Source organism: Octopus bimaculoides, chromosome 1 (assembly GCF_046866305.1).
Source record: "Octopus bimaculoides isolate indiv1 chromosome 1, ASM4686630v1, whole genome shotgun sequence".
Lineage (NCBI taxonomy): Eukaryota > Metazoa > Mollusca > Cephalopoda > Octopoda > Octopodidae > Octopus > Octopus bimaculoides.
In genome coordinates this window covers 9,818,420-9,830,603 of record NC_142928.1, presented here as the reverse complement: position 1 = coordinate 9,830,603, position 12,184 = coordinate 9,818,420, and positions in this window count along the sequence as shown.

Genomic DNA, 12,184 nt, shown 5'->3' with positions numbered 1-12,184 from the left:
CTTTTAAGTTTGATGAAATAAAGTAGCAGTCGGGTTCTGGGATCGATGTAATCGACTTAACTCTCCGATGAAAATTTCTGGCCTTGTGCTAAAATAATAAAGAAAACATTCCGTCATGATAGGAATAAAGATTCCAATTTTAATCTCTCTCCTCAAGTCCAGATCAACTGCAATTGCTGCAAATCTTTCAAATATCTAACATTTTGTTGGGTAGAAGCGGCGTTTTTATTCGAGGCGTAAATTAAGTGTCTCGAATTAGCTTTCATGCAGGGCACAAACGTCTGTTGCAGTTTACAAGTTGTTTGAACTGATGGTTTGGCAATTTTAACCTTTCTTATTTCTACCACGACAAACTGATTCTTACTTTCATCGATTAACCGTCTCACATAAATGTTCGACAAGGCCTTTTCTTTACTCGCCATCCTAATCTACGTTTGAATTGATGTAAAATCCTGAATAAATATTTGAACACATTATAGATATTGTGGGAAGATTATTTTAAAATGAAACCATCACGATGCGTAGATTTGTATTAATCAATGGTATATCGATTATTTTATTGGAACTAAACTCTGATGAAGTGCAGAGTTGCTTTTATAACTAGATGAGAAGTAATCCTGATGTCTTAGTATCAGTTTCTTCAATGTCTTTTAGCTATGAGAAACTATTTTGATATACGGTTGAGATGTAGCGATAGCTGTCACATGACTTTAATAAAAGAAAAGAGATTGTGTGTATAATTAGTAACAATAGCTTGTGATTTTCCCTTTGTTTGAGACAGAAGAGATTGAATTTAGACAGAAAATAAGGTAAATACAGACAGAAAATACTTTTTGTAAAGACTAAATTTAGACAGAAAATTATTCTTTCATTATTTATGCTTAGAATTTGTTAAAACGATTTAAGATTTGTTATTCGGTTCAAAATTTACTCAAAAAAATGAATAAGAAAATATAATCTTTCTAAATTAGTGTCAATTACATCTACAATGTTTCAAAGATCGATGAATCGAGAAAACGAAAGTGTAAGCATGATAATTAAAGTACCAGCCATCTGGTGTGCTTCTGGAGAGTTTTAGTCGACTCAATTTCAGTGAAAGGTATGAGTCGTGGTAGATGACTTATATCTGTTCAATGCCCACTGGAAAAGCAATGCCTTAGTGCTCTACAAACACGACCTTCGCATATATAGATCGCATTAAGCCATTTACATACATAGCTCCCCGTCTACTGCCCACTGTTCTTATATCTTAAGACGGCAGGACCCAAGATCTTATACGGAAAGACCCAACTCAAAATTACGTGTTTGTGAAGCGAACTTCTTAATTATACAATCATGCCTGCGCTCTTTATTTGAAGACTTATTCAATCTATTCATAAATTGTTTTAGATGTTTTATAAATGGTCCTTATACAGCATTAGATATAGCAAATACATGCAAACATACACACACGTTGTACATACATACATACATACATACATACATACATACATACATACATACATGTGTGTGTGTGTGTGTGTGTGTGTGTGTGTGTAATGTATATATATATATATATATATATATATATATATATATATATATATATATATATATATATATATAGATGGATAGACCTGACATAGTACTTTGGGATGGAGAAGAAAACCTGTGTACAGCTGTGGAAATCAGCTACCCAGTTAATGTTTACATATAGCTAAAGATCAGCAAAAAAGAAAATACCTACCCTGAACTATTGAGGAATCTACAGCTACTCTATTCAGATTACAAGTTCAGGTTTATACCTGTAATTATTAGGGTCTTGAGATATGTAACACACTATCTAAATATCAATCTTGAGAAATTAAGCATCTCAAAGCCAGAAAGGAGAAAGCTAATTCGAAGACTACAGATCCAATCAATCACTGGAACTGTAAAAATCTGTAAAACTTTCCAGATGTTTATCATTTAAATATATATGAGCATGTCTAGATACGCAACTAGATGCATGAGAATACATACATAAAACAAAACATACAAACCTACACGTATACATACATACATACATACATACATGCATGCATGTATGCATACATACATGTATGCATACATGCATACATACATACATACATACATACATACATACATACATACATACATACCGTGTTGTTGATGTTGAAATTCTAATGAAGGAGCCTTGGATCTAGGTTAGAAACCTATTGGCAAGAAATTTTGAAATAAAACTGAATGACATACATACTTATATACATACATACATACATACATACATACATCTATATATATAATACACATACATATACGTGTGTGTGTGTGTGTGTGTGTGTGTGTGTGTGTGTGTGTGTGTGTGTGTGTGTGTGTGTGTGTGTGTGTGTGTGTGTGTGTGTGTGTGTGTGTGTGTGTGTGTGTATGTGTGTGTGCGTGCGCGTGTAAATCCAAAAAATGGAACAACAACGCAACGGACGACAGTAAAACATCCGGACAGATAGACGATGCGAAGACGAACAGGAAAAACATTAAAAAGATGGACAGGAAAAAAAACAAGGACGGCTCATTCGCAAGTTCCTCTCGTCAGTCAAGTTACCAAATTGTCCTTACAGTTTCGGGTAGTTACACTTGAGACATTTCAAATCTGGCTGCCCTCAAAAATCCAAACTAAGAGCATTAAATTTTGGGGGAGAAAGCAAGCGAATGTGTACAACAAAGACAAAAACGGAGAACATGTTACACAATTACAAATGCAAACAAGAAAATAACAACAGGTGTCTTTCGACTAATAAACACAAATCAAAATATACATATATATGTGTATATATACACACGCACACGCACACATGCACACACTTAATACCAAGTAACAAGGATTTATTAATCCAGGCAGGTATCTTGTAAGCAGCACTCAGTAGCAGTGCAAATTTGACTAACTACGCCGAACAGAGACCATTTAATCTAAACAGATTACATTCGCGGCAATAATCCCAGTGCGATAAGTAAATCCAAAGTTCATTTTGAAGAATATCTAAAACACAATTCCAGAATATACTATATAAACATTAACAAGAAGGAAGAATAACATCTTTAATTCGGAATTATATCATACGAGGGCCAGCATTTTTAAGACATAATAAATAGTACATTATACAGGGTGTTCAAAACGTCTCTCCACAGTAAGTAATTTATTCCAAAATAAATATTTATAAGATGGTATAAGACTACAAAATAATATATTAGACTTTACAAGACTTTACAAAACTTTATAAGAGGTGTTGAAAGTGTCGTCCTTCATTTTCAATACATAAGTTGACTCTTCTAGAAATGTTTTGAAATACATCTTGGAGAGTCTGACGCGGTATGGACCGTGTGAAGGTTATGATTGGGTCTTTTAGCTCATTAATGATCTTTTACTTGCTCCAGAGACAAAAAAAGTCTGGTAGTGTTAAATCAGGCGATCTTGGTGGCCAAAGTCCCTTCGAAACAACCTGTTGGTGATGAGCGAAGTATGTGCTATAGCTCCATCTTGCTGAAAGTATGCATTATTAATTTCACTTTCGGTGAGTTTGTCTTACAAATGGAGGGACAACATTTGGGTAATATCTCTCGGTGTTGATGGTGTCTTTAAAAAAATATTGGTCCCACAATGCGCTTTCCCGAAATAGCTATCCATAAAAAAACTTACACTGCGGAGAGACTTTTTGAACACCCTGTAGTTCTCGTTAGATTCACGCCGGTGTGGGTTGCCTTAGAAACATGTATGCATAGGTTTGGGATATATTTGACTTTACAATCGATCCATTGTGGATCGATTTGTATATTGTACCTTTTATTATTGCTAAAAAGAAAGCATACGTAATAAAAACATTGTGTAATGTAATCCTGAAATAAAGGTGCGTTGTTCTTCGTTCTTGTTCATTTCTTTGTTACACAAGTAAAAGAGAAGAGAAGATATATTCTTTTACTTGTTTCAGTCATATGACTGTGACCATGCTGGAGCACCGCCTTTAGTCGAACAATTCGATCCCAGGACTTATTCTTTGTAAGCCTAGTACTTATTCTGTCGGTCTCTTTTGCCGAACCGCTGATTTACGGGGACGTAAACACACCAACATCAGTTAGCAAGCGATGGCGGAGGAACAAATACAAACACACACACACATAAATACACATACACACACACACACACACACACACATATATATATATATATATATATATATATATATATATATATAAACGACGGTATTCTTTCAGTTTCCGTCTACCAAATCTACTCACAAGAGTTTGCTCGGCCCGAGGCTATAGTAGAAGACACTTGCCCAAGGTGCCATGCAGAAGGACTGAACCAGGAACCATGTGGTTGTTAAGCAAGCTTCTTACCACACAGCCACGCCTAAGGTTATTTGATATGTGGCTTTCCGTTTTCCTATGTGTTCGTTCCGTTGTCTGTAGTTTATTGTTCTAACGTCCTGTACCCTGATATGCATATATATACACATGTAGATGTAAGTATGTACATATATGTGTGTATACATGTATATATATTCTTTGTATTATATATATATATATATATATATATATATATATATATATATATATATATATATATATATATGTATGCATATATATATGTATATGTATATATATATGTATATGTATACATATATATATATATGTATATGCATATGTATATGTATATGTATATATATATATGCATATATGTATATGTATCTATATATGCATATATATATATGTGTGTGTATATGCATATATATACATATATGTATGTATATATATATATATATATATATATATATATATATATATATATATATATATATATATATATATATATATATATATATATATATATACATTCATACATACATATATATATATAACCTTCACAAGGTTTGTACTATCCTCAGTATTGAGGTGAGGACATAGCTGAAAATTTAATGACATGAGCTGACGGTTAGAGCAATAGATTCAATAGTTGAAGAAACATTGTATCAAATTATAAATATATTATCAAACTGAACAATGGTGTCTAGTTAATATAACAAATGACATTTGGAGCAAATGTTACTGATTTGATTTCAAATCCCGATAATGTGAGATTGGCCTTTTATTAATGAGCGGTCGATATTTAGAAAGTTTTAATAACAGCTTTTGGTATTTGAAAGCTTTTTACATTTATATATATATTTGATGAAAATGTATTACTCAAGTTATTTTCATATGCATTTTCTGAATTTTCCATCGGGATTTCTTCCCTGTTACTTCTCTTGTCGTCTGTATTGGGATCGATTCTTGACGTGTCACATATTCCGTTAACTGTCGAATCTTTGTGTAACATTGTTGTATCGTTATGACTTTTGATATTATTGCGCTTCACATGAATACAATGGCTGTCAGGCTCAAATTGCAGCCCGCACTTAAAGATCTCACAACATTATGAAGATTCGACCACGATTCTTATCTGTAGTTTATCGCTCGGATGACGACGCTTGGGAAACATATGAAGTGATTAAACCAACTCCACAGACGCTAATGTAGTTAAATACGAAAAAAAAACATTCACACAAATTCCATTTAACACAATGTAGAACAAAATTAGTCAATCCATTTGCTTTCTTTTTCTCGAGTGCTTGGACTTATATGGCCGGTTACCCGGTTTCCATTGCGTATAAGTGACTCAGATCACATTTCCCTGAACGAGACGCTGGTCCATTGCAGGATTCAAGCGAACTAAAACCTTTGCTATATATTTATCGAGTTACAAATACTTCTTTATTACGCTCGTCTTCAGAAATGCGGTGATTGGTTTGTTGAAAACCTATATCCAGTGGAGCGCTATTGTTCCCCAACAGTGATACAAAATAATGTATAAATACGGTTGTTCTTGTATCGTATCTCCCTATCATTAGCATCATATATTGGTAAAAAAAAAGATAACTTTTCTCCGTATTTGATAAATTTCTTCTTGACAGTAGAAGGGGCGGATGTGGATCAGTGGTAAGAAGTTTGCTTCCAGCCCTCATGCTTCCAGGTTAAGTCCCACTGCGTGGCATCTTGGGCAGGTGTCTTCTACAATAGCCTCGAGCCGACCAAAGCCTTGTGAGTGGGTTTGGTGAGCGGAGAGTGAAAGAAGAACGACGTGTGTGTGTGTGTGTGTCTAGGTTTGTGCCCCACCACCGCTTGTAAATCAGTGTTGGCGTGTTTAGGTCCTTGTAACTTAGCGGTTCGGCAAACTATAGCCGATGTAATAAATACCAGGCTTAAAAAACGGAAAGTAAATACTGGGGTCGATTCATACGACCAAAATTTCTTCAAGCTGGTGCCCCAGTATGACCGCAGCCTAATGAATGAAACTAGTAAAAGATAAAACAGAAGAAACCAATGCATAAAAGTAAGTTTTCTTTTTTATTCATCCCGCATCCAAGTTAAGGAAAGTTATCAATCATGCCATTAACAACTTGGCTGCTTTTACATTTCAAATTGATGTTCAAACAAGATATTTAAATGTTTACTAAGCTTCTAACTCAGTCTCAGAGATGCCGTTCTCAAAATTGTCAGCTTCCATTAGTTCTGTGATTTGCAGGTCAATAAATTTGACAGATTTTTAATTTTGCTTCTGTTAATGGAAATTTACAGCAATGTTAGTTGAATGCATCTCTATTGTTAAGCACTTTTACAAGATTTCTCAATCAAGTTATGCACAAAGGCGTTAAAAAAAAAAACAAATATTTCTTTGGATTTACAACACAAAAAATACTACAATAACCTCTTTAAATTCCAGTAAAAATTTATTTCTAGTTTATCAAGTTTTATTGTATAAAATATCGAAGTCGGCGAGCTGGCAGAATCGTTAGCACACTGGACGAAATGCTTAATGGTATTTCGCCTATCGCTATGTTCTGAGTTCAAATTCCGGTTTTGCCTTTCGTTCTTTCCGATCGATAAATTAAGTACCAGTGAAACACTGAGATCGATGTAATCAACTAGTCCTCTCCCCACCAAAATTTCAGACCTTGTGTCTATAGTAGAAAGGATTGTATAAAATATGGGATGCTCCAACGCACTGAGTTAGCAGTATCGTTTGCACGCCGGGAAAAATGTTTTGCGGCATTTCGTCCGTCTTTACGTTTCGAGTTCAAATTCCGCCGAGGTTGACTTTGCCTCTTTCATCTTTTTGGGGTCAACAAAAAATATGTATCAGTTGAACGCTGATCGATATAATTGATTTACCCCTCACCCAAAATTGCTGAACTTGTGCCAAAATTTGAAATTGAAATATGTGATACTCGAAGTTTAAGCCGGCAAGCTGGCAAAATCGTTAGCACGTCGGCCATAGTCTTTTGCGTCATTTCTTCTGGCTCTTTACGTTCGGAGTTCAAATCCTGCCAATGTCAACTTTGCCTTTCATCTCTTCGGGGTTGATAAAATAAGTAGAAGTTACGTACTGGAGTCGAGGTAATTAACTTGCTTCCTCCTCTCAAAATCGCTGGTCTTAAGCTCTGCAACGGATCGGCGCCCCATTGTAGCTAAGCGACCTTAGGAGTCCTACAGCTGGAAGAAAACTCAAAACTTAAACTACAAAACAGAAGTTTTTCATATTGGAAAATAAGTTGATCGTCGATTTTTTTTTTGCATTCACAAAAATATGCATCATTAAAAAACAAGAAATTACAAATATACAAAATCCTGAGGATTACGATTACGTGTTAAAGATTAGAATTACGATAATCTTGGTGAAATTAAATCCTTTTTCTTTTTATTACATTTAACAAAATTTTCTATTTCAAACGACCTCAGCTGTTATTTCATAACACTAGATTTTTTGAAGATTGGATGATACGCTATTTTTTTTTGTTTCCTCTTTTTTCTCAAGATGCCTGTCTTTTTAAAAGCGTTCTAAGCGTGATCATCTCGTCTTTGGAGGTATAGTTATTATTTAGTACTCCCCAGTGGAGGCGCAATGGCCCAGTGGTTAGGGCAGCGGACTCGTGGTCATAGGATCGTGGTTTCGATTCCCAGAACAGGTGTTGTGATTGTTTATTGAGCGAAAACACCTAAATCTTCACGAGGCTCCGGCAGGGGATGGTGGCGAACCCTGCTGTATTTCTTTCACCACAATTTTCTCTCACTCTTACTTCCTGTTTCTGTTGTGCCTGTAATTTAAAGGGTCAACCTTGTCACGCTGAATATCCCCGAGAACTACGTTAAGGGTACACGTGTCAGTGGAGTGCTCAGCCACTTGCACGTTAATTTCACGAGCAGGCTATTCCGTTGATCGGATCAACTGGAACCCTCGACGTCGTAAGCGACGGAGTGCCAACAAGTACTCCCCAATACATATTTTTTGTATGCTCAAAGGAATAAACTAACATTTTTTTTTTTTTTTTTTTAGTGAGCAAATTTTTATGTTTTAAATCTAAAACTTCAGGATATTACCAAAATACGCCATACTTGAAACCATTAACATTAACATAGAAAGCACGGTAAGTTCATAGAAGCACCTCGAAAGTTCAAGTATTTGCATTATTTACTTTTTAATCAACACAAACCAACCAACTGTGCACTCGATAATGGACCATTTTTAGCAAAAGTTCAATGGATCGTGTCAGGCAGCTGTAGGTTAATGTTCGATAGCTCTAGACAATACCGATGATTCATTATATGATAAAACAAATAATCAATAAGCAATCTGCAATCATCTTGGTTTGTGTAAGATTCTAATTTATTCACTGAGATTAAATGGAAGTGCACCGTACTTAATGTCTTATTGGGTTTTAACTTCGTCTCACTTGTTCTGCGTTCAAATCACAGTAGCATCTATTTTCTCTTTTTCCTCTACTGCACTAGGGGACTACGAGGTGGTGGCAGGTTCAAAACCAACCACAAAACTCAGTAAGCCTGTAATATCGGTTTCATCCAGCAATTTCGAGGGAAGGGTAAATCGATTACGTCTTCCCCAGTACGCAACTGGTACTTATTTTATCGACTCCGAATGGATAAAAAGCAAAGTCGACCTCGACAGAATTTGAACTCGGAACGTAAGAACGAACGAAATGTTGCTAAGCATTTTGCCCAGCGTGCTAACAATTTTTTTCTACTCTAGGCACAAGGTCCGAAGTTTTGGGGCAGGGCACCAGTAGATTACACCGACCCAGTACGCAACTGGTACTTAATTTATCGACTCCGAAAAGATGAAAGGTAAAGTCGACCTCGGCGGAGTTTGAACTCACAACGCAAAGACAGGCGAAATACCGCTAAGCATTTCGCTCGGCGAGCTAACGTTTCTTATATTTTTATTGCCCACAAGGGCAATTTCGGGCTTGTGCCTAGAGTAGAAATGAAACGTTAGCACACCGGAAGAAATGCTGAGTTCAAATTCCGCCGAGGTCGACTTTGCCTTTCATCCTTTCGGGGTCGATAAATTAAGTACCAGTTGCGTATTAGAGTCGATCTAATCGACCAGCCTCTTCTCCAAAATATTTCAGGCCTTGTGCCTAGAGTAGAAAAGAAACGTTAGCAAGCCGAATGAAATGCTTAGCAGTATTTCGCCCGTCCGTACGTTCTGAGTTCAAATTCCGCCGAGGTCTACTTTGCCTTCCATCTTCTCGGGGTCGATAAATTAAGTACCAGTTGAGTATTGGAGTCGATGTTATCGACTGGTCCCCTCCCACCAAATCTGAGGCCTAGTGCTTCCAGTAGAAATGATTATTATAAGAACTCTAGTTTCTTTCAGTCTGCAGTATTTATTTTAATAAATTTTTTCCTGCGTTGATTACATTTTAACCATATCCAAATACATTTTTCCACGCACACTCTAAATACACTCTCTCTTTTTTTTTCTCTCTAAATTTGCAACAAACAATAAAAATAGTAACCATGGCTATAATTATTTTGTAATTATTTGGCTTGCCAAACACACTGGTGTCACAGGTGTCAATTTATTAATTATTCTGAAATATATTTGCTGACACCGACAAAAAGTAAATGGGTTACATTGAATGAAAGTCGAAATAAACTGATTAATACAAATTATTCTGACTTAAAATCATAATACCTAGTAATTTGAAGATCCGTTGCAGAGATCTAGTCAATTCTAAACTGATATTAATCATTTGGTTAAATGATGTGATTGCTCAATGTGAATATTTCCGCTTCCTGGAGAATAAACGTTGATAAAAGCATCAACGATCTGGCAAATGGTGCCAATACGATAAATAATATAATAATAACTTATAATGCGCTATTTGATTCGATGGTACAAATTCCTAATTTGGCTGAACTCATCGTAAAACGGGTTTTGCTTGTCATTAAAATCGTTTCACGAATGAGATATGAGAAAACGTTGATTGCAGAGCGAGGGACAATTATTACCATTTTGAAGCTACTATTCCAAATCTAGATCTCTTCCAAGCTACTAATGAACAAACATGAAGATATTTCAGTGAAAAATCTGTTGTTGTTGTTGTTATTATTGATATTGTTGTTGCTATTGTTGTGAACGCGTCGGACAAAAAGCTTAGAGACATTTCTTCAGGCTCTTTACGTTTTGAGTTCAAATTCCACCAAGGCAAACTTTGAAGGCTGGGGTCGATGCAATCGACTCCTCGTCCCCTCGAAATTGCTGTCCTGTGCCAAAAGTTAAAAAGAATTGCTCTTCTTATTGTTTTACAAAGGACAGACATCATTTCAAGATATCATTTCAACCTTCCACTTCACTAACTCAGTTGTTGTTAGCACTCCGTCGCTTACGACGTCGAGGGTTCCATTTGATCCGATCAACGGAACAGCCTGCTCGTGAAATTAACGTGCAAGTGGTTGAGCACTCCACAGACGCGTGTAGCCTTAACGTAGTTCTCTGGGATATTCAGCATGACACAGCGTGACAAGGCTGACCCTTTGAATTACAGGCACGACAGAAACAGGAAGTAAGAGTGAGAGAAAGTTGTGGTGAAAGAGTACAGCAGGGTTCGCCACCATCCCCTGCCGGAGCCTCGTCGTGCTTTAGGTGTTTTCGCTCAATAAACACTCACAATGTCCGGTCTGGGAATCGAAACCGTGATCCTATGACCGCGAGTCCGCTGCCCTAACCACTGGGCCATTGCAATTCTCTGTGTCAGAAGCGGTTCTGTTCAGATCACAATAAAGTGTTAAGTATATATATATATATATATATATATATATATATATATATATATATATATATATATATATATATATATATATATATATATATATATATATATATATATATATATATATATATATATATATATATATATATATATATATATATATATATATATATATATATATATATATATATATATATATATATATATATATATATATATATATATATATATATATATATATATATATATATATATATATATATATATATATATATATATATATATATATATATATATATATATATATATATATATATATATATATATATATATATATATATATATATATATATATATATATATATATATATATATATATATATATATATATATATATATATATATATATATATATATATATATAATATATATATATATATAATATATATATATATATATATATATATATATATATATATATATATATATATATATAAATATATATATATATATATATATATATATATATATATATATATATATATATATATATAATATATATATATATATATATCTATATATATATATATATATATATATATATATATATATATATATATATATATATATATATATATCTATATATATATATATATATATATATATATATAATATATATATATATATATATATATATATATATATATATATATATATATATAGTATATATATAATATATATATAATATCTATATATATATATATATATATATATATACTATATATATATATATATATATATATACTATATTATATATATATATATATATATATATATATATATATATTATATATTATATATATATATATATATATATATATAATATATATATATATATATATATATATATATATATATATATATATATTAGATATATATATAATATAATATATATATATATAATTATATATATATATAATATAGTCTAATATATATATATAAATATATATATATATATATATATATATATATATATATAT